This window comes from Propithecus coquereli, unplaced genomic scaffold (genome assembly GCF_000956105.1).
Source record: "Propithecus coquereli isolate 6110/MARCELLA unplaced genomic scaffold, Pcoq_1.0 Scaffold214, whole genome shotgun sequence".
NCBI classification, from domain to species: domain Eukaryota; kingdom Metazoa; phylum Chordata; class Mammalia; order Primates; family Indriidae; genus Propithecus; species Propithecus coquereli.
In genome coordinates, this window is record NW_012146523.1 from 6,787,498 (window position 1) to 6,792,961 (window position 5,464).

Below are 5,464 nucleotides of genomic sequence, written 5' to 3' on the forward strand. Positions count from 1 at the left end.
AAACATAATCTGCAGTAGAAGGGTCTGGTGTCTGGAGTAAGACTCACTGCTACTTCTACATTGAGTAGCCACGTGTTCTTGGGCATATGACTTCTCTGATGCTGAGTTTTCTCACCTACCAAATTTTGTAATAAAATTTACTTCTAAAATGAATTATGACTTGGATAAGGAAACATGTAAAGTTTCAGATCAATATTTTTTTACTTTCTTGTTCTTCGTTCCTCAGTTGTAAAATAATTTGGTTGCCAATAGTTTCTCTAAGGCTTCCAACTTTATATTCTGTGGTAGTTAATTCTTATTGTCAGAAATATTTTTTATACTCAGTTTGTTTTCCTGTAAAATTTCCACAGGGCATCAGAGAATAGAAGCAAATGGGAAAGATCATGGTGCGGTTTCAGGTGTGCGGCTGACCGCTGCTGCTTGTGCTTTGAATTAAGGAAACTTCTACGGTCACTCTGAAAGCTCTAGCTGAACACATGTTTTTCAAGAATGCCGGTTGCAAAGGACCATGGAAAGCTCTGAGGGACACAGAAAAAAGACACCAAGGTTTGTGAAGAAAGAAAGAGATTGTTTCTTTAATTCTTTCTTTGTTATTGCTTGGCACTTTTAGGACTATATCATGTGCATTACATTGTGTTATTCTTTTAATAACACACGACAGAAACACTTTAACACCGTTTCACAGATGAGAAAACTGAGGTTTCAAGAAGTTAAGTAACTTCCGCAAGTTCAATCAGCTAGTAAGCATCGCGGTAAGGATTCAACCCAGTCTGGGGACTACAATGGCTGTGCATTCTACATGCTAAGTCCCAATGGTATATGAGCCAGGAAGTGCAACTCACATTAGTTTAAGCAAAAATAAGGAATGTATTAATTCCCATAAGCAAATCATGAGAAAGAGTAAAAAGTGCTAGTCCCAGAAACAACTGGTTCCAATGGATATATACACTGATGGCTGGATAGTACTCTTTCCTCCACTGTTCTACCCCTCCCTCCCACTTTCCCTCTCATCCCCATCTTTTTGTTTCTCACACCTGTTAGCTTCATTCTCTCTATCACCTTTTTCATCTAAATCCATTGCCCCTAAAAACTTTGCTGTCGCATCATACAACTACATGACCAAGGAAATAGAATTCTTCTCTGCCTTCTCCTAAGAGAAACTGCTTAGGAAAGGGCTATTATTGTTTTGATTTAATTGCGATCCGCTCTTAACCAAGAAGTGTACACATGGGGATTGTTGCAGTGACTGGTACAGACTAAGTCACATGCCTGCATATCACTTACATGAGCCTACCCTTGTGACCAGGACTCTGTAGCATTGGGATTGAAACCCCCTTTAGAACCACAACATTAAAGGGGGAAGCAGCTACTCAAAAAGAAGGAGATTGTTGGTTGGGGCTAGGCAATATAGCAAATGCTGCCCACTCTCCAGGTAGGGAAAGAACGTTTACTTTAGAGGTCGGTAGAAATAAGGTTTAACCCCACTCTGCTGCTTCCAGGATGTATGATGTTGAACTTTAGTCATTGTAGTGAGATGTGAAGTAATAAGTTTAAGAGCTGTCAATGCTAAATTAAATAATAAAGTGCTAGGTAAGTAAATGCAAAGTTTTCATGTGACTAGCATAGCTTTGGTCTTTTTAAAATTTTCTTTATCAGGAAATGGTGGGATATGATTTTAGAACTTATTTTTGCCCTCACACTGTGGTCACTTTTCCCAAGCAATGTGTTTAACTAGATAATTAGCTCTTGGAAAGCAAGGGCAATGTTTTCTGCATCGTTTCTGTTTCCAGAGCACCTAGCAAAGGGCTGGGCATATCCCTGTGTCAGCAATACTTGTTGAAAAAGCACTTGTAAACTTGAATCATTGAAAAGATTTACAGACTAGTTACATTGGGAGTCCATACTCAAATTTAGCTTTGCTTGTGCCAGTGTCGTAAATCCTGGGCAAATGAATATTTCCGAGAACAGACATTCAGAATGTTAATATTCACTTTTATTGAAAATGTGTAAATGGGAGAATTTTATCAATTTTTTGACTTAAAGTTTCAGGGTTATGTTAAATCGTACTTGTGTTCAATAATATCATTGCCTTGAAAATGAGGAACATTATGAATGTTAAGCCCTTGTAACTCACCTTACATTCTGAGCCCTCATTATTTAATTCTGTTCTTCTTGTGGTCATTTTAATACATTTCCACATATTAGTTATGTTCATACTGATGTTTTGAAATAACCTCAGCCACGTTCATTATATATTTTCATGGAACAGCACTTAAATCTAAATTGACAATTTACATTTACCTTTTTAAAATTAAATTTAAATTTCACTTTAAAATTGGAATAACCACTAAATAGCTTTCCCTATATAGACTCTTACTTTGAAATTATAATGGAGTTTTATATTTTATTCCACAAAAAATAAGCATGTCCTTATTTTGAATGAAATTACTAGGTATCTCACCCAATTATTCATGGCTTTGAAACATGAGTTGCTGTTTCTTGTTCTTTGTCAATGGGTTGAAAATCCTCTTCCATGAATGCCATGAATTGTGGGTGAGTACTGAAGAGACATAGGAAACCCAAGGATACGTAGAATTTATCTATACTACGCATATAAGAAGTTCAAGTGCTAAAGGTGCTAGGATATTAATTTGGATGCCAACATTTCTCTTGCATGAAAATGGAAGGCATGAATCTCCTACCTTGCTTCAATTGGCTTGAGCTCCTTTTCTTCTAATCACTTTTTAATAAAAACTTTGAAGAGCTTCTCAGTACTGTAGAACATAGTCCAACTTCTTAAGGTTGCCCTTGAAGACCTGCGGATTCTGGCCTCTGCCTGACTCCAAGGGCTTCATCTTGTGTCACTCTCCCATTGTGGTCCAGCCGCACTCTCTTTCGGTCTAATGAATACACTATACTTCTCAGCACTTAAACAGAAGATGTTCATAAATCTATTCCTCCTGCCTGGAATGCTCCCTCCTCCTCTCCTTCACTCGGCTACTCTCACTAGCTCTAAAGTTTCTGCTTAAATAGCATTTCATCCTGACCTCTCAGACCATGTAAGGCATATTTTCATAGGGCCACATGTTTTAGGTTTGAATTTCTGAACGTCTAGTTAAGGTTTATAATTGTTCCCTTAGTAATGAATAGCTTTGTCCTAAGGCTAGTAGGCATTGAGAATAAAAACCAGGAACACTTGGATTCCTTAAATGTTGTTTTTTTTCTTCTTTCCAACCCTAGTTCCCCAGAGAACAAAGTCAAAGAAACAGGAACTGAAAAAAGCCAAAGGCTCCAAGGATCGAGTCAGCCACAGATGAGCCAACAAATCCAGCAGCTTTCCTAGCCTAGTCTGGATACGATGAGTAAGGTCCTCTTCAAACCAAAGTGGGGAAACATCCATGAAATTAGTCCATGGGGCAATTATCAGTCCCCACTGTCTGGCAGGTCTTCCTACATGGCTCTGAGCACTGGGCTCCTCACCTTTAGTGATGATGCCTCTGACACAATCTCAGTCCCAACTCACGCTTAGCACTTTTAACCAATGCCCTTTTCTATGTTTACTCTAGTTTACTCGGGTGAGGAGTGTGTGTACATATGTGTGTGTATTCTGCTAACTACAGATGTATTTCAAATTTGTAATTTTCCTGTGCAATTTTCTATACTCACATATGATATTTTCACACTCTTTCTGAAACTTAACTGGCAATATTCCAAAGTCTTATAAATAGATAAGAGGGCGGGAACCCTCTGCTGAGTTGAGGACTGACCTCAATCCACAATTTCCAACGTATCACATGCCTCATACTTTCCTTATTAGTAGGCATCCAAATAATTTATTATCTATTTTTCTAATAATTTGTTCAGTGTTTGTTCCCTTTGCAGTAGTCTATACACTCCGTGAAGTTTAGTGTTATCTTTCTTTTCATTACTTTATCCCCACTGATTAAAACATAATAGATACTCAATGAATGTTTAATAAATGAATGAATGATAGACTAAAATGGGGGGGAATGGAGGAAAAAAATGAAGAGAATTCTAATTTTATGCTACATTTCATTACTAGCTCTGGGCCACACATTATGTGCTCATGAAACTCATTCCCCAACTATCTTCTCTTGCTGCTCTTCCCCAAATATAAATTTTAATTTCCCTGTCATGGACTGAAGCAGACTGAAGAAATAAGTCACTCATTTTTGTGACTGTGGAGAAAACACTTCAAATTTGGCTAAATCTTACTGAAACATATAGGGATACGAGATCTTTAAGAATAAGTTCTAAATGTTTTGTTTTTGTCTTTGTTTTAAACCCAAGGTCAAAAAAAGTTAGTTGTGAGTAGTCATTATTTGCAGATACTAAAAGAGTTCAGTATGCATTTTATATTGTATTTTCAAATTACATTATCAAGTTGCATTTGAATGCAAATTCAACTGCATTCAATATGCATTTCAAATATCAGAAGAGGCACAACTGAATGCTTTCTTGAAATGCAGAGTAAAAAAAATATATTGTCTTTGGACTAGAAAAAATTATTTCTAATGGTACACAATCATGGAGATTCACCCATGGGATTGCAGCCTACATGTTTGGGCTTTCCTTTGAGGAAAGAATGGAAAATAACAACATGGATAGAGCAAACATTAAATTCCAACAGTACTTCTGATTAGCTGAAGACAGAATAATGTTATCACTGGGGTTTATTTGTAAGAGTTTCTGACAACAAGCTAGTCTGAAACCTAGAAAAGAAAGTTTGTCAGTTTATAACATCAAATTGAATTGCAAGACATATTCTAACAGAGGTCTAAAAATAAGCAGAGGAATTGGGTGAACTATGTGAGTGTTTTTGTTCATTCCAGTTGACTGCTTGGTATTAGAAAAAGGAACTCCCCGTGGGCAGACTTAGAAGGATCCGGACAGGAGCATAGCAAGGGCCGTGGGTCAGCTCTCACTCTCCCTCTCGAGTGGGCACCTGTGTACTACACAAATCATGCAAGCATTAGCTACGGCTCTGCTTCCAGTTTTAGCAAGATATAAGGCAAATTGATAAAGTTTAACAATAATGATTCCTATTGTGTTTTGATAATTTCCTTACACAGTCATCCTTTTAATTAGCTTGAGAGGCAATTTTATACAATTATTAAAAACATGGGCTCCAACATGAGAGAGAACTTCATTTAAATTCTGAATTCATCACCCACTAGTTCAGTGACCTCTTTGAGTCCTCTGTGAGCCTTGGTCACTTCAACTGCATTATTGAAATGATAGTGTCTTTATTAGTAATTTGTTGTAAGGATTAAACAAAATCAGGTATGTATCATGCCTAGCACACTCTTTGGTACATAGTAGGTGCTCCAAAAATGATAGTTGTTGTTATGTGGTTTTTCAATGACAAGTTTAATAAGGAGGCTTTTTAAATAAGTAAAACCACACAAATCAAGCCATGACCCACACAACTCTAACAATTGGT